The 19,297-nt window shown below is 41.7% G+C and overlaps 1 protein-coding gene across 2 annotated transcripts in view; it reads right to left on the bottom strand.

The window, feature by feature from the left end:
* The window catches only part of RALA (RAS like proto-oncogene A), a 28,200-nt gene extending 15,475 nt beyond the window's left edge, over positions 1-12,725 (bottom strand). The window contains exons 1-2 of one of the 2 annotated variants that reach the window (XM_038174957.2): positions 12,593-12,690; positions 4,322-4,411 (exon numbers count right to left, since the gene is read on the bottom strand). The gene's annotated coding sequence lies outside the window, so the exon portion shown is untranslated. Of the gene's footprint in view, positions 1-4,321; positions 4,412-12,592 lie in introns of both variants that reach the window. The other variant, XM_038174956.2, reaches the window with a different exon arrangement.
* Between the last annotated feature and the right edge of the window lie 6,572 nt (positions 12,726-19,297).

Below are 19,297 nucleotides of genomic sequence, written 5' to 3'. Positions count from 1 at the left end.
CAGTATTACGTACTTTATGCTTAATATAAACTATAAACTCCAGAAACACAAGCTATAACTTTCTATTTCATTCTGAAGTGAAAATTTATAGTAATTGCTTGACAGTAACCCCATGTTAAGTGAGTTTGAACACTTGCTGAAGTTTCTCAACTTCTGCAAAGCAACTCGCAACTCTTGTCTCATGTAGTCTACAGGTTGCCAAAGTTCAGCATTCTGAGGAAAAAGCACGGAAGCAAGAATAAATAAAAAAATACAACAGGGCCAATGCATTTCCTGTCCCCAGAAATCACCAAGCAATATAACCTTATTTCTACCTTATTGGTTACTAAAAGATCACCGTTTCACCCAGCTACTTCATTTTTAGTACCTTCAGTTTGGTTAACGATCGCAAAATCATGTTCGAGAATGTATGGTTTGAAAATGATCAGCGCAGAACAGCGTACTAGATTCAGAGTATCTGGAAGACAACTCATGAATGACTCAGATATTCCTGCAACAAAAATGTTCCTGGAAATGTAAGGAGGCAACTCCAGGCAGGCTGAGCCTAACTAGTCATCCCTCCCAACAGCTGGTTGCAATTACAATATTCAAACCAGATCAGCAGAAACACCCCATGACCCAGGAACAGACAGGATACATGAGGACATAGGACAGGATACACGATGCCAGCTGCTTTAAGAACTGTAGAGTAAGGAAGCTTTTGAGGTTAGATCAGCATTACTTTAATAAGTGACATTCCATGTCTCAAGCTTGACTCGTGTTTTTACTGCAGTTTAAACATGCAACATCTGTCAAGCTCAGCATGAAGTAACATCAGTGTTGTGTTGAGGTAGAACAAATATTTTAAATATTAAACAATCACTATAAACTCTAAGTAGTAACCTAAAGAAAGATGAAATTGAACCCCAATTTTACATCAAGCCTATCTTGGAAATAACTAGTATCATTATACAAAGAAACAGGCCTTCAGAAACACTTTCCTGTAAGTCCCTTCCTTTCTCCTGCATATAACCCTTTGACATAAACCTGCGTAACTGGGAATTAGGATTCAGTTTCCCATGACTTTAACAGGCAGTCAAACCACATTCAAAGTTTGGTAGGAACGCCTCTTTCCAAAGCTTTCTAATGCACACTATAAAAGGCATTTGTCTCTCCCACACCCACAAAACAAATTTACTAAGGTGGATACACAGCTTCTAAAGAGAGTAAAGAACAAAAAATGACTTAAGTTCAATCTCTCAGCAGCAACAAATCTCCTCAGGCAAGAGACCTGTATTTCCCAGCTTCTGGAGATGGGTACTTTGAACTGTCACAGTATCCAGGCACGGAAACGAGAAGAGTCGACCAGTGAACTCCTCCAGTAACTGAGGACCCATCCTTCCTAAAAATTACACTGCACCACTATAAAGAACAGCAAGTCCCTTCATGCCAGCAGCACTGTGCTCTTAAGACATCACCGCAAGAACTGAGATCCCTCCAAGAAGCCACTAAACGGGACCCAAGCTCCCAGCTGTCCTGCAGTCTTTCTGAGGCTCCACCGGGCCTCAGTGCCAGCTTCTGGGCACAGCCGGGAAGTAAGCCGCAGCTTTTGAAGTGAGATTGGATCTGTATTCTACAGGTTTTAAGTCACCGTTTCAGCATTTGGTTATCAAAAAGCCTCTTTGGCATCCTGCAAGTAGACTTCTGAGGAGGCGCCTCCACAAAGAAGTTTCTTGAAACCCATATGGAACAGCACAAAAAAGCCTTGAAGAACTGAACACCAGAAATATTCTGGAACAAGATCAAGGCCTTCAGATTTTAAACCTTGCAGTGTACCAAAAAGAAAGTGAGCAAGATACATCGCTGTCCACATAAAGAGCTGACAAAACACACAACACAAACCCACCTGCGTGCCTGCAACACTGATATAAACAGAGCGTGCTAGTCTGACCAATATTCCCAAACTGTTCCCTGACTGAACATTGGACTACAGCAGTTCCAGCCTATACACAATGCAAGCGTTACAAGGTCGCTCAGCCATAATTTAGTACCTGCTGAAGATTCCTCACCTTTTGCAAAATACGTGATGGTTGCCATGGAACATCTGGAAGCCTTCTAGGTACCTGCCATAGCTCACCTGGACTGATCCAGAGATCAGTGTGAAAAGAAATAGGCTCAAGCCCAGAAGCTGGGTTAAAACCAAGAGCAAGCTTGTTTTTATAGTTCAAATGACTGAAGTTACATTGTGAAGTAATTTTGTTAAAATACACATTTACACCAGAGTCTAGTTCATTACCTGGCTGGTACCCCATCTCAGTCTATCGTAATCACTGACAGAACCCGAGCTTTCTGACACTGACAGCACTGAAGTGCTGCTTTAACACAAAGTGTAAATGCCCTGTCTTCTCTTAGAATTCAAACCTACACATTTTAGGCACTTAACCCAGAATATTAACAGAAGGTTCTCATTCCGTATTGATATAGCTTTATATAGCACGAGGAGAGAATTAACAGTAACAGCAGTCATGACAGGAAGACTGAACAGCCATCTCACTAGTCTGTGAAATTCATCGATGCTAGAGGTATGCAGAGAGGTTCATCTAGGAAAGATTCAGAAGCAAAAAAGAAAAACAGGTATTCCACCAGATTTTCTAGGATAAGTAACACTAAGGAAGAAGGAAAGATAAAACTGAAGACGATGACACATGCAGACAAAGCTTGCATACCAAATAATCAAGTATCATGACAAAAGTCAATTTACTGTCATGGGAGATGTCATGTAGAATATCTGCTAATATTTAATTTTATTCATCATTTGATGGAGAACAAAATCACCTTTTTCCCTTTCAGATAAATGTCAGCAACAAGGCATAGACCACAAGGATGAATTTTCCTAGCACAGAACCAACAGCTTGGTGGTTAATAAGTTAGTGCTATTCGACTAAAGACCAAGGGAAACACTTCAAGGACATGGTTAAACTAGTGTCACCTAAGACATACTAGCCAGAGACATTTTCACCCTTCATTTCAAGGGCAAGAAAGCATCTCAGGAAGCTACAATTTTTTGACTAGGATAAGTCAGGCATCATTCACACTTGCACAGAGCTACCGCTTTTCAGCTGTTCTGGAAAGCAGCAAAAATGGAGTTCCCTAGAAGGCACTATGCCAGAACTTGCAGCAAGAGCCTCAGCATTTCACTTTTAAAAGCAGTTCAAGAGCTCTGCTTTCAGAAAGTTGCTCACAGCATATTCAGTATCATAAAACCAGCTTTTTTTCCCCCCTTGGTCAACCATATTTCAAAAGAAAACTCAACTACATCAACGTGCCCTTTTTGCCCCTTTACACTTCCATTTCAACATCCATTAAACATATTTAAGGAAGATTAAAACGCAAGCATTCTGAGTTGGCTTGACAAAGTAAGGTATTTAAACAAAGAATGAAGAAGGCTTCCAAAAGATGTACTTGAAATACATATATTTGCCAGAACACGTCCATAAATCAAGATTTTCTCTAACACAAGAATCACTTTTACTGTTAACAACACCATACTCTTTCCTCAGATAGAAATTCAGAATGTCAGATGTGCATTTCTGAGAAAAAACAAGTATCAATCGAGTCATTTTTAAGGCCAGAAAGGATTATTTAAGATCCCCGCTTACTCAGACTGAAACTCCAGCCAAATAGTTTCACTGGTCTATAGGCAGGAAAGTTACCTTGCTACACAGAAATGTAGAAAACAATGGTATCTGCAAAGCAAAAACAAGTTCCTTCTAGGCTCATGGCAGGCTGCATCAACACTCTCAGGCTGATCTATAGAAGGGATGCCATCAGTGTTTGCATGTTGCATGCACCTTGCTGCGCAGTGAGACTAGTCCTGATGTTAATAGCTCAGGGAATTTATCCTGCTCCAAACAACTTACTTTGCCTCATTAGCCATTCATATATGATTATGGTAAAAGAATCACATGGACACCCTTAAATCCTTTAAGGTATTAGTACAGAAAGAATGAACACAGAAGCCTTGTTTGAATAACACTTCTATGAAATTCTTGACATAGAAAAAGTTTAAGCTTTCAAATAAAGCATTTGAGGCAGATACCGCCTTCTTCTGTGTGACCAGTGCCCAGCTGGACAAAGTTTCAACAAAAGCAGAGTCAGAATACCAACTTATCCTAACAAGTAATCCCCACTCTTTTTCTTAATTGGCTTTTGGCAATGACAGATGCAGGAATAAGTGATTCAGCAGGTACAAGCACATTTACATCAAAGGCCGCAGCACAAGTGGTGCAAGCACACAGGACCAAACACAGATTATTAGCAAGAGACATCATGAAGCAGGTACCACTAAATCCTCCGTCTCCTCTTCACAAATACAGGCAAGCGTTCTCCCTCTCCACAGGCAGACTGCATCAATGCACCAGCCAACTGGAACCTAACAAAATAGGAGTGTGTTGGATTTTGCATTTCAAAAAAAAAAAATTCCTTTTATTCCGCTGAGGAATCATCCAGCTGTAGCAAACAAATTTCATTAGTGAAATCTGATTTGGCAAAGTAAGTTACTTAATCATTGTATGACTTTACCATCTGTTGTACCACCCCTTGCAAATGTGTAAGTACTCTTTTGTAATAGTACTGTAAGAGCATAACTTTTGCAGCCATATATGTTCCAGTAAGTCCCTCCCTTCTGTTTACGTTCTGTACAGTGTAAATTGCTCTGCCTAAAATCCTAATAATTCTTCTGTTTTATTCATGGCAAAAGGATTTCATATGCATGACTCCGTGAATGAGACTGGTTTGCAAATACACGAGGACTTTTAATTAACCTTTTGAGAAGGTGATTCAAATGCACAAGTGGTTGTAGACCTGACATTGCATGTTAATACGACACTCATGAAGCTGAAACACAATTAAGTCTGATCCCTCCCAACCTTGGACACAGTTTATTCTTAAACTATTATATTTATCATTTGAAAATTTGGCAGTCAGTGTGGTAGACCTAAAAGACCCAATCAGCAATTAATTGCCTTTTAGTTCAATGTATACTTGCCAGTCATGTGATAATGGTAGAGTTTAATGGCTATTTCACGTACTATGGGCATAAAACAGACAGTTGCTAGAAATGGATGGCATTTGGTTCATTAACTTAGCATGAAGTTTTTAATGTTCAGGTTAATTCATCACTTTCCACATTAAGTCCCCATGCAAAGTGGTTTTGATTTTGTCCTGCTTAAAATACTGGTATTTTTTTTCTGCTGTAGGGCAGAAGACATTTCCAAGTTAAATGTTCTGAAAATGTAAAGTAACTTCAAAAATTGTTTTTTGTTCTCACTTGAATTCCTACAGCTCTTACCGTGCACATAATACAAAACACTGCAGAACTGTTAAATGACTTAAAAGAATAAAATTTTCTAAGTTTTAACATAGCAATCTCTAAAAAAGCATTCTTTCTATTACAGAAATGCACATGAAAATCACAGATTGATCTCTGAATGCAGAAGCAAACATGATGTGCATTCCAGAGTTCCTGGGTAACCAGGTAAAGCAGATATCAAAAACATAACTAGTTTTGCAATCACACATCAAATTCAAGAAATCTTAGAACAAGCAACGGTAAGGATGGTACACATCAGTAGATGGGTCTCAAGCGTCTCTCTTCCTGTGGACAACACAACAACGACAATGGCATTCTAGCAGCGCTCACTAACCACAGCCAGTTTACTGTAAAGGTCAGTCCCTCCAGGGAAGAACTGTCTATGGCAAAATCTGGTATCTCTATCAACATTTAACTGAGCTAAACCTACACATTGCAACACTAAACACTGCTAAGTATGAGCTGTATTCCTTTCAGCACCCATGAACATTTAAAATCCAATGAGAAGCATGTGACCTAACACCTTTTCAACATTGCACCGTGTAATATAGGATTTCCTCTGGCCTGAAAAACCTTCCCTACTGCTGACTTATGAAAACATTTTCTTTCCAGCTGATCACTTGCATGCTTTCGATTCAGCTGCAATAACTTCTAACAGTGTCAGTTCTGCAGAGTCAGAACCTAATTCTACATCATTTTTCCCTCAGGGATTTATTTCTTTCTCCTTAATACACATAAAGGCTGAGTCCCGCATAAATTCTCTAAGAGTTAGCTTCGTTAAAACCCAGTTCGTTGTTCACAGATAATGGCCAGCAGGAAACACCTCAGTCTGATGAGAAAGAGAAATCAAATTTCTGAAAATCTCTCCTTTAAATTACTGACAAAGAATAACTATACTAGAATGACTGGGATAGTTATGAATATTTCAGCACTGTATTATATTGTATTTCACTATTCATATTTCTTTAAAAATCCTAGTATTTGGCTGCAAAACTGTTTCCTGCTTCAGTTTCTCCTCCAATAATTATTTTTTTCCCCAAATGTGTTTAAAAAAAAAAAAAAAAAGTCTTTGAAAAATTACAATATTAAACTTTGTTCACCAAGCAGTTGGTGGTTTTCTTCAAATTTGCCAAACTACACGTAAGATCGCTAATACTAATTTGGTTTTGCAGTTCTTTTCAAAACACTCCAGCCTGAAGAAACTCACTTAAACTGTGCACATTACACACATGGTCTCAGTCCTAACTAGTTTGCCTTGCAGACAATAATGCTCTTCTTGGGTCATTGCATTCTTCTGTCCCATTTGACTTTGAGAGCTATTAAGAATAGCCCTTGCAAGACAGAAAAGACAACAGGGTTAAGCCTTCATTCAATCTTAAGAAAAACAGATGCTTTTCTACTACAAAAGTTCAACATGTGCCAAAACAACGATTACCTAAGAAGATCAAGTTTGGCAACAGGATCCAAAAGAAAAGCCTTTAAAGAGACAGAGACAGGACAGTAAAGAAGTTTCTTTAAAAGAAAATAAAAATTAAAATAAAATAAAAATTAAAATAAAATAAAAAGCAGGACCCTCTAAACTTTTTGAATGATTTCAAGAAAAATTGCATATCCCACTCTTCAGTAGTTCGAAAAAAAGTGGCTGAGAAATACTAGCATTTTGGTAGGCAGCTGCCCTACAAAATCATTATTTAAGTGTAATTGTAACTGTAAACCCTACCAGTAAAGCTAATAACTATACGCACTCATTTAGAGTTACTGGTTGACAAGGAGCCAGTTACATGGGAATACACATACAGGCTTTCCTATAACACTTTCTGGATCAGCTCTTGAAGAACATCAATCTCATAACCCTCCTATTGTGAACACAGGAAATACCCACCAGCAATGTCTGCTATGGGATTATTATTTTTTTTTAAACAAAGCACAGAAACATTAAAGATGTACCATATGTATGGGTCAAAAGCGAGTTTCTTCCCTCCTCACAGCAGTAACAGAAGGGTAAAAAGCACAGATCACAACATAAGAGCCAAGTTATTATCAAAACAAGATTTAAACAAGAGGACTGAGGTGTGACTTGGATGAAGATTTAGAATTTAACTCCTGTAAGTCCAAAGAGCCGTGATAGCTCCTGCTCAAGCTCTGCTACACAACCACTACTGAAAGACCCAAGTTCTTCCCAGAAAGAACACTGCAGCTAGACAAATCATTTGGATTTTTAATACTTCTGAAACAAATGCAACTGCATTTTTGAATCAATTGTTCTGAAAATGGTTCGTTGTGTTGAACTACAGTTAAAACTAAATTAGTACTGATGCAAACCAAAGTAGTAATTCAGACCAGTAGCTTTCTTAAAGCCATTATTGTTCTTTTTGTAGTCTTCAATTAACAGGGACAAAACAATCAAGTAATAACATTTTATGCATCTCAACGAGTTACAGTGCATATTTTCCTGTTCTGGTACTCCAAGATGTTCCAGGCCACACTGAATTTCATGATGAAAGTTACATGTATGCCATCTTTTTTTTTTTTTTCACTGCAATGCTGTTTAATAATTTTAGAGGGTGAACTTGCTTAATGAAAAGTCATTTCTGATATTTAGCCTAATGCATTTGCTCTCTAAATTCTGAATGACCATGCAGGTCTGTATAGAGGAGGAGTCCAGACTGGAGTGTTTTCTTTCTAGGTTAAATTTTCCTATTTTATTATGTACCTTACTTCCAGTGCATATGAATGAACTAGAATCTCAGAGCCATCATGTTTGATTAGCAACAGGGAAAAAATAAATAAATACACAACCAAAAGATGAAGAGGCTTCAACAATTAATACTGATATGGACCAGTGCTGCATCAGCGATTTCCCTATGTAAATTACATCAGTGGAGAAAAAAAATAGCCCAAAACCAGCCTCGTATTATACACTTAAAAACAGTGATAAATCTCAGACCTTTTATACATTTACATTTTTGAAGTTAAATTGCAATAATGTCTACTGAGCTAACAGTAATAATCACACTGGTCCAGTCACTGGAGCACTGCATTAAAGTCTTCATCGAGATATTGTTAAATACAAATTTTGACCTCACAGAAATTGCTTGTTAGAGCGTGCAATTTAAAGTTATTTCTTAAAAACCAAGAGTCCTGAGGGTTGGAATGAAGTTTTACTTGCATGTTACACTACAAAAGTGGAATTAATTTAGGTGGTTAAGTACATAAAAACTTTCTAATTTAGTGGTGTGGTACCAAAACAGCTCTGGCACACAATAATTGCTTTCATTCAGTATCCAATTTTGCTTACTTTGACATCCATAGTAACAGTGACAAGTGATTAAGGATGAGCTTCTCCAACCCTTCCTTTGAGTAGAGCCTTAGGGTCCATCTAGTCAAACAGCTTCCACAGCACCACGTCAAGGTGGTGTTTTTTGGTCAAGGGTATTTTTTGGGACCGGCACAGCATGCCTGCAGAAGTCAGTCACAATAACACTGTTTTTTGGTCTGTATAGCTTATTTCATTTTAAAGCCTGAAATAAATTCCACAGGGGAAAGTTTGGCTGGAATGAACTACTTCCACACTAACCGCCCTTCCCACGGAAGGGCAGAGCTATGCTGAGAGGACTGCACAGCTCTGAAACAACAGGTTAGCCTTACTGTGTGCTGCCCAATGGGCTCCGTTCAACAGGAGCACTGGCAAAGAGCAGGTGATACAACGTGTAGCTGGCTCTTACTGCTCTCAATAGAAGCTCAGTGCCTGGAAGACTTCCATGTTTACTGCACTCTGTTTAGTGTTGACGTGGGCGTTACTCATAAGCATTCTCAGACTGCTGGAGACAAGGATCAGAGTTAAAGATCAAGTCTAACAGCGGCACAGAAGGGTACAGCTAGCATTTCAGAGAGTAAAATGAAACAGGTACCGAGGCCTGAACACGTGGCAGATCCTTTCTACCTACCTACCAAGCACAGGTACCGAACTCCTTTGCAAAATCACATTTTCCGTAATTTGCAGAAATGCCAGTTTGGTCATACGGTGCATTTACTCGCAATTTTTTTATCAAAACCTTGTGGGCCACTGCACCAGGCATTCCCACACTGTTGCATCAGATGATGTAGTAGTAAGCTTACTGGTAGGGAGAAAAAACACAATGTGCTAAATGAACTGTACCGGTAGGAATTCAATTTATACTGTAATCGCTGAACTAAGGAGCCAATATCACAAAATAAGCATCATCAATTCTACTAAGTACCGATCGCAGAGTTACTACGCAACCAACTCCATATCTTGTTTGTGCTACCTTCTTTGCATTCCTGGCTCCTCTCCACATTACCATCATAAACTGATTACAGCACAGCTTATTTTGAATTCTCTATAGTAACTGTCGCTCATTACACTTCCTCTTTACATTGCCTAACATCTCCTACACACCTGTTTCTCCATTTTTCCCCTCTGTGCACAGCATACCAATCTGTTGCCCGAGAGGTGCTAGAAATCTTGACGGACATAAAACTAATCCAAAACAAAACATTAGTAACAAAGACTAAGCCAGGCTGTACGCAAGGGCAATCAATCCTCTCTCTTCAGGAAGTTGTAGTGCAGTATTACTTAGCTGAAACCACACTTCTTCCCTACTTGCTTCCACTCCTAAATCCAGCACTGCTTTCTCTTCAGATTTTTTTGCTCTTGTGCAGGGCTTCTAAGACTCAGCTGTATAAGCCAAATGCTCTGGTTGTTGGGTTCGTGGCTACCAAAGAGATCTGACAAATAGCTGTGACCACCAACAAAGCCTTGGTTGGTAGGTGCTCGCTCCCACTCCCAAAAGTTGAGAAAACGTAAGAAGCAAACCAAGATTTAACAACTCCCTGGGCTGTCTGCAAACCAAAACTGGAAGTTTCAGATTCTGCAGACAGTAACACCTACCAGTAACATTTTAGACCTACCACCCCAAGAGCTGATTTTCTTAAACACCGCATCAGGCAGACTAATAACATATAGCCATTCTTCCCTCCTTAATAATTCATACAACGTTTTGCAGAACGTTCAGTGGAGATGCGGTAATTAGACTGACTGCTCTATTTTCTTGGTTCCTTACATCCATTCTTCATAAGGTAGGAAGGAGACTTAAAACAGTTGTCCCATAATTGTGCGTGTGATGTGGGTAGGCCGTAATATATTCACTAGAAAGCTGTCACTAGCATACCGAACTACCTTGTTCACTTAAAATAGATCTCAATTTAGATGCAGAGTAATTTCAATAGCTTGGAGCCATCAGAAGTTTGCTGGAAGTTGGCTGTAAGCGCTCTCCAGGGGGTGGGAAACTCCCTGCCCAGAACACAACAGGTCTACTACATCCTATAGCACTGGCTTGGTTGGCAAAACAAACAAATCCGATCACCAAGTTACATGACTTTTCTCGTACAATTATTTCTTCTTCAATTGTGAAGCCGCAGGGAAAACAATGCTGTTGGCAATCAGCCGAAATGTTTGCCTGGACAACTTCTGACGTAACCAGACACCGTACCTACATTACTCTTTGATACCAAGGAGCGGGCTACATCAGTTTCTAAGGTGGCAACATCCTTTGCTTCAGCAGTTCTACCTTCCAAGTCAGATGCACTTGAAATTTAACAGGGGCAAAGGCTCACCTCAGACAGAACACTCCTGCTTCAGGGCAGCCCCTTAAAAAAAGTCACTGCAGGGGTGTCAGAAGATGGCTTAGCGCCAGTTAAGAGCAGAACTGTTCTTATGGATGGGCGTCTGAATACAGGGGAGACTCAGGTCACTGCACGGCCTATAACAATGCTTATTTAACGGTCTCATATTCCCCTTTAGCTGCTTTTAGCCAGCACTGCCTTATCTGCAGAGCCACATCTCTCACCACCCCGACTCCACCTTCTCCCCCAGACAACCAATTTCTATGGATTATGTATATAAAGTGAACATGCCCACAGGTAACAGATTACAACAAATGCATGGCAAGCCCACGTTCTAGCTTTCTCCTCTGTGGGTAGAGACACTCTCCTTACGGTTTAGGAAAACAAGAAAGACCTTATTTGAACAGTGCCAAACTGCAAGCAACTCTTAGAATACTGATTTCATCCTAAAAGAGTTGTATCTTCCCTTCCTCAAATTTAGAGGAACATGGCAAAGCGAAGACTGAGATGAAGGAATTTGTATTAGTAAAGGCGCACGGTCACTATTTAGTGTCACAGCATATTTAGCCCCACCATTGACTTCTCATGCAGAGTACTGAGGGCTTTTTTGACTGTTTTGTGCAACAGCACACCTCTTTCATTTTCATGGATGGGGATAAAAGGCAAACATCACCAACACTGGCAACCCCTGTAACTTCTGCCATTAGGTGTCATGTAATTCCTCTGCCACCTACTAGGAACTCACGCAACTTCCCAGGGTTTAGATGTTGGGGTGCGTGCTATTAGGTCAATTAGGCTGAAAAGAAGAAACACGATTTTTAATGAAGAATCGCTATTATTTGTGCTAATAACTAAGGGAATGTCAGTACCTTCTCCAAGCCCACGCAGCTCCCCTCTTTCCCCAAAAAGCCTGAAAGTTGACTGAAAATGATGAAGAGCAGCTGCTGAGCTTGTTTTCTTCTTCTTTTTTTTTTTTTTTGCTGCAGACCTTTCCATAACCTACCCACCCACCCCACCAGCAGCCATCCGTACCGCTCCCAGCGGGGGGACCGCGAGGCTGGGCGCCGCAGCACGCAGAGGCTGAGCACTCGGGGGTCGCTTCCAGCCCACTGCCCTCCCACCAGGAGCACCCAGGGGTGCTCGGCGGCGGGCACCCAGCTGGGGCAGGGGGACTCAGGCGGTGCCGGGCCCGTTCGCCCTACGAGGAGGGAAGGAGCCGGGGCCGGGGGCTGCCGCCGGAGCCTCCCCCCCCCCCCGCGGCAGCACCCAAGGGTGCTCCTATACGGGGGGCCCACCGAGCCTTTTGTCCGCCATGGGGGAGGGTGGGGGTGGCCCACCGGAGCCAACCCAGCCCTCTCCCTCGCTCTCGATGCGCTCGCGACGCCCCCCCCATGTCGCGACACGCTCCCGAGTCACGACAATCCCCCGGGTATCGCGACACCCCGCCCGCGTCGCGACACCCCCCGGGTGCTCCCGCCCGTCCCCGGGGTGTCTGGGAGGGGCGGGAGGCCGGGGCGGGTGTCGCGGTGGTGCCGTGCCCCGCTCCCCCTCCCGGCCCCGCTCCCGGTCCCGCTCCCGGTCCCGGTCTCCCCTCACCTGCGGCGGCGGCGGCGGCGCGGGGCGAGCTCCGGGGCCCGCGGGGCGAGCGGGCGGGGCGGGGCGCGAGGGGCGGGGCCACCGGGAGCCCTGGCCACGCCCCCCGGGCCGCCGGGCGGAACCCGCTTCCGGGAGGGAGGGGGGAGCCGGTTCCGCCGGGGCGCGGCCCCGTCATGGCGGCCTGAGGGGGCGGTAGGGGACAGCGGGAGGAGCCGTGCCCCTCAGCGCCGAGGGGACAGCTGGAGGGAACGCGAAGCACTGGGAGTGATAGATGATGGGGTTTCTAATAGCTGGATCGGTGCATGAAGGGCTTAGGGCTGCCAAATGAACCAGGGAGAGAGGAGGGCTTCCACATAACAATAACTCAACTAACAACAGCAACCCCTCAGTAAACTGCATCCTCCACCATTAAATCGGTGACTGAAATGGGAGCTTTGTGTAAATGCAGGGTGATCATACGCACGTACTGTAAGTGATGCAATGTCACCTAAGCACAATACACAAAATAAGTGCTCAGCGTCTATTTTTGGTTTACAGGCTGTAGCCACTCCAACGTTACCTCACTGGATACCTGTGGCAGTTGGCATTGAAGCCAGCTGTTTTTTTTTTTTCAAAACATTGATAAAAATGAGGGGAGAATGTGATCAGGGCTACACAAACTGTCTTGACCGCATCCCCCCTCCTCGCAATTCCTTGGTGGCGCCTTGTTTCCAGGTCTGGAAGCTCCAGTTTTTATCACCTCCACTGGAAATCTTCCACCTCTACATAATGCCACCTTTGTGTGCAATCTGCCAAGCAGGTGCACTTAAAAACCTTCTTTGTTGTCCTTTGTGCTCAGCTTTCTGTGGGTTCTGACATCTTAAATATTTAGCCCGCATTTAGGCCATCTCCCTCTAGGATTTAGTTTCTTTGGCCTCGTGTTTCAGTATGAGCTAATTTTTGCATACTCCACAGAGTCTGAGAAACTGTTGGCAATAAAAGAGCAATCCAGATGCGGTTCTTTCCAATTTATTACCAGAATACGTTCATTTACGCAAAGAAATGTTGGATCCCGTTAACTGGAGAAGAGAAAGGAAAAAAAAAAAAAGTAAGCTGATAATACCAAATCAACACAACAGCCAAAACGAGACACAAAACATTTTTGATATTTCACCACGGGGGAAAATCTGCATGCTAGCTACACTTAGTCTTTTAATGAGAGCATAAAAATGTTGGAAGAGTGGTAGCATGACTCTGTACACATACTGACTCAGGGGGCTTCATGGAATCCTGGTCCAAATTCAGCATCTCTTCGAGTACTTATACACTGTATTAATTTAATTCCTGATACACATTGCAGAACACTTTATTTGGAAGAGTGGCTGAGTCATAGTTCTGGTGTCATTAATACTGTGGTCTGCAGCTGTTTAATACTTCCAAGTGTCCAGAGACACCAAGATCAGGATGTTAAATTTGCCTCCAGTGATTATTTCCCATCTTCAGAATCCACATTCAACCATGCCCCGAAATCACGCAGCTTTAAAGATGCTTAATTGTGGAAAAGGCATCTCTGGTGAATGACAACATGCATGTGCTCTCCTATTCTCCCTTTCTTGTTCCCTTCATCTTTTATTGTCTAGTAATTGTATCCTTTACCTCCACCTTGTGTGGAGGAAAAGGAAACCCTGTTGCTAAAATCAACCAAGTCTTTCTATTGATTTTAACAGTAGTTTGGATGATAATTAAAAAAATATCAAATGCATTCTTTTGGTCACTAGTGTTAATGGTTCAGGTTGGCAGTGCACCTCTGAAACTAAGCTCTGGATTGTCCTGCTTTACTCTGATTTGGTTTGGATCGAAGAATGCCCTGGAACACACACACTGGATTTGTTTAGGATGAGACACTAAGACTAAGACGTATTGCAGGAGTGTGCTTCCACCGTTAATGGACATTCTGTCCACAGGACCAGACCGGAGCTGGTCGAGTTGGACCAAAATCATCTCCCCCCTGTAATACATACAGTATGGCTGTCAGGTCCTCAATGCCAACTGTTTCTAACCAACTACCAACTTGGAAGGACATATCTACAGAGTTGGTAGATATGCTCCTTCTGCACTACACTGCTTGGTAGCATAGGCATAGCTTTTGTCCTTTTGATCTCCCTTTAGAGATATCTTATTTGAGATAACAAATGTCATTTTATTCTGATTTTTTTTTTCTTCTGTGGTCCAAGCTGCGTATTGTAATGCAATAAAAAACAATTTATAGCAAAATCCTCATTGTGCGTGAAATGTCCCCTGGCACCTTGCCTAAACCAAGTGGAAAAAAATGAGCTCTTTAACCCCAAACTAGCATAAATATTTCCATGGAAATGCATTACATGAATATTTCCCATTCAGTTGCTAGCAAGTGGCCTTAGTGAAAGCATCTCTACAGCACCCATGACATTTTAGGGCATTATTCTGGCTTTTCAGTGTTACAGAGCAATTGGAATGTCAGAGGAGAGTGCATTTTGCTACTAATCCTCTTCATTGACTGCACAGGGTTGGGCAGCCCAAGGTAAATGCAAGTCTGAATAACAGTGCTCTCTGGTATTTAAATGCCACAGCGGGCACCTAAAACCATATAGAGGATGTAGCAGGCACTTGCTGTGTGGCCCTAAGGATATACGAATTATTATTATTATTTTTTTAATGTATTAGTGTATGTGCCAGCACAGCTCTACACAAGAAATACTTGCATAGAAAAATTACAAAGTGTAATTAAGCAGAGATTTAATTAATTAGATGCTACTAGTATTCGTTAGGTATCATAATAAACTAAGAAATCAACTGATGCAAGAATTTCAATTATTTTAAAAAGCTGAAGATAAGATGGAATATGCAAAACAAGCCCAAATCTTTGGGGAAAAAAAATAAAAATTGATGTGCAACTTCCTTATCCAGAGAACAAATTTAAAAGCAAAACATACTTGTTTTCTTTATGCTAGCATACATTTTATAGCACACAATATATATCTAGAGTATACATAATTTAACACTGTAATTTTATCTTAGATTACTGTTGACATGAATCATGGCCTTTAGAAAAGGCAGTCTTTACCACCTTACCACACATAAAATGTTTGTTCTTCCTTCAGAATCTCAATAAATCTTCCAAGGTGAGAGAGACTTCATTTTTCGAAGGGACAAAATAGAAAGGGAACAAAACCACTTATTTGTTTTTGAGGACTCCCACCCTCCAAATGCAGTGCGGGATCGATTAGCCTGGCATCTGCTGTGCCTGTGGGTGTGTAGGCCTTTGTGTTGTGAAGTATTCCTGAGCTGAAATCAATACAGGGTTAGTATGATTTCTTGGTATTATGGGTAAGTTCTTCTCTTTTATGCTGGCTGCACAACCATATTAGAATTTATTATACATTTTATTACCAATGCATAAGGATGTGTGAAATGTATTTGTGATTTAATGGGCAGGACCAAAGTATAGTAGGAGGCAGGACCAAAGTATAGTATGCTCAGTAGCAGGACCAAAGAATAGAAACCACCAGGCTCAAATCCAGCATGTATTCTGGAGAGAATCGCCTACCAACAAAAGGAAAGAGCTAGAAACTTTCACTTGGCACCATCTTGTACCAGTTACGATCAAGTAAGTAAGTCACAATGAGTAAAGAGTATGGCAAACTATTGCTTGATTAATTATACACATACTCCTAGGTCCCAACTATATAGCTCTGTGTGCTTTTGTGTTTGTGTAAGGGTTGACAGGCTTTAGTAACTTTCTGTACTTATGGTACATAACTGGCATGCTCAAGTGCAGACTTGGTACATAGCTCCCACTTTACACAAAGGAGGGCAATAGCTGCTTTGAGGGGATGGTACATGTACCAGGGGGTTGAGCATCCCTCTGAGTGTGCCTGTTTCTCTCCAAAAACCAGCAGGATAATGTGACATGACCAAGTTTATTGTGGTGCCTGTTGCTAAGCAGAACAACTGCAGGTCTTAGTGGACAATTTACTGGATTGGGATTCAAGTAATTTTCATTCTCATCTCATGTTGTCATTAGTCTGCTCTGATTTTGGACAGTCTACTCTAACCATTTCCCATCCCAACTTTCACCTGCCTTCTGTATGTAGATGGTTGAACTCTATGATGTGGGAAAAGGCTTCTATGCTTTCACTGCATGTGCAACCCAGAGAATATTTTTATGATGTGCACAGATAAACATCAGCTACTACCAAAATGAAGCAATCCAGTCCAGATTCTGAACACTACAAATGAACACATACACACAAGGAGTTTGTGTAGGCAGTTGCTCCTACTACTCTTGCTCAATGCAAGGACATCTTAATGTCACCTGATTGAGGAGCTTCCAGTCATCAGTGACCGCCTCCAAACCCGTCACACACATCCCCCTACACTTGCAAACAGATATGTACTCCCTAAAATCAAGATAGTGGGATTACTGTAATAAACAGCTGGGTAATGACATATTTGCATTTGCTTAGCTCTGGTAGCTTTACGAATTACATTTTTCTCTGTACTCCATCTGGGCTAGTCATGGCACTTAGCACTCACAACTTTCTTACCCCCTAGGACACCTAGGTGGTCTTCTTGGCCAACAAGGCACAATGCTGACTTGTGGTTAACCACCAGGACTCCCAGGTCCCTCTCTGCAGAGCTGTTCTCCAGCATGTCAGCCCCCAGCCTGTGGTGGTGCTTGGGGCTATTCCTCCTTGTTGAACTTCATGAGGTTCCTCTTGGCCAAACCCTGCAGCCCGTTGAGGTCCCTCTGAATGGCAGCGCAGCCCTCTGGGGTATCAGCCACTCCTCTGAGCTTTGTGTTGTCAGCAAACTTGCTGAGGGTGCACTCCATTCCATCATCCAGATCATTGAGGAATAAGTTGAACAGGATTGGACCCAGTACTGACCCCCAGGGGACACCGCTAGCTACAGGCCTCCAGAGAGCTCACTGCTATCCTCTGAGCTCTGCCATCCAGCCAGTTCTCAACCCACCTCACTGTCCACTCATCTAGGCCGCACTTACTGAGCTTCCCTATGAAGATGGTTTGTGAGACAGTGTCAAAAGCCTTGCTGAAGTCAAAGTAGACAACATCCACTGCCTTCCCTTCATCTACCCAGTCAGTTATTCCATCATAAGATATGAAAAGCAGTATCAAAATACTTAAGAATAGGATGATATAAAATATGTAGCTTACATGGAAAACATATCCACATAGCATTGGTGTAACACTTTTAAATGGCATGTGTTGGGACTACGGTCCTTTATGGTATTACTTTTCCTGAAGAATGTGTCCCTCCCACATGCACTATTTTGCTGAAATTAGTATTTACCACTGAGTGCTGCTTCTCTTTCAGTCTGCATTTTATATTACTCAGTTCCCCATATATGTACAGTCAGAACACTTAAACCTAACAATCACATCCAAACCAATATTGGTTCAAAATAGCTCAAAGTAGACCTAGTCATTTCATACTTCTGTCATGAGAATAACATAAACCCATTGTAACTTATTTTTCCAATCTTAGAGTTGTCTATATCAATATTTCTCTCATCTTATACCTTTTCTGCTTTCCATACCCTTTATTTTCTCTTGCTCCCATTTTTCTATTTTGCTTTTTCACAGTTTTTGTGTGTGTTTTTACAGTTTTTCCTCCTGTGTTTCACTAGTCTCTTTCCCAATTTCTTTCTTTTCTCCTTTGAATGCTTCCTCCTTACTCCTGTTGCGGATGTGTTATGGTGGAGTCAGGTAAGCTGCAGTTTGGTTGTTCATTCTGCTGCTGCATCAAACTTCAGCAGCTACCTTCACTCCCTAGCTCTCTGCTTCCTTATCTGGAAGAACAAGATAAGTAAGCTGATCTCCTGAGCTTTGAGACATACCGGTAGGAAGCTCATTTAAGCACAGTTTTCCCATCTATTTCATCTCTTCTCTACCTCAATTACTTTCTCAATGAGTTCCATTGTTTTCAGCTCCTCAGCTAACTCTTAGGTTTCATTCTTCCCTCTTTTCTCCTTACAACAGTAACATTTTTAATGTAGAACTTCAACATATCATAGTTATTACTGATATTCACATAGTATGTGGGTTATAGGCCCTTTACATGCACTTTGTCTCTACTTTAAAGGGAACCTGGAACAGTTCGTGGTTCCACTGATTTCAGCTCTGATCACCAAAGAACTCAGATGATGGTGCAACATCTGCTTTTAGTTATAAAAATGATCAGAAGAATCATAGAAAGATGAGAAATGTGGGTTGAGCAAAGAATGTCCAGTTATGAATGCCAGTTATGTTGTCCTACGAAACCCTGTAAATTGAAAATGTGTGCATGTGAAGCCAGCCCTCCAACATCCAGTCATGAGGTTAATTTAAGTCATGTGTCCCTAGTACTTTTGGGAAAAGACTCAGACAATGAACAGTTGGGGAGTATAATGCTAACATCAGTCAGAAATCAAATGTTAGACGTATTTCCACTATGCTCTGAGGAAAAGATATGCACTGTCAGCATAAATGCATTTCTACATACATGACTATTTGCTATGAACCTTTTCTTTTTTCTTTTTTAAATCTCTGTCTATTGGCATTAGAGGATCTTAATCACCTTCAGTGAAAGAGGAGGAAACCATTAAAGCTTGTCAGTGTTAAATACCTTTGTCTACAGTGCCAGAAGTGCTATTCAGTAAGTTGTGAAGTATAACTGGCTTGGTCT

Source organism: Anas platyrhynchos, chromosome 2, assembly GCF_047663525.1.
Source record: "Anas platyrhynchos isolate ZD024472 breed Pekin duck chromosome 2, IASCAAS_PekinDuck_T2T, whole genome shotgun sequence".
Lineage (NCBI taxonomy): Eukaryota > Metazoa > Chordata > Aves > Anseriformes > Anatidae > Anas > Anas platyrhynchos.
The sequence above is the reverse complement of the archived record's forward strand: the minus strand, read 5'-3'. Positions and strand labels throughout refer to the sequence as shown.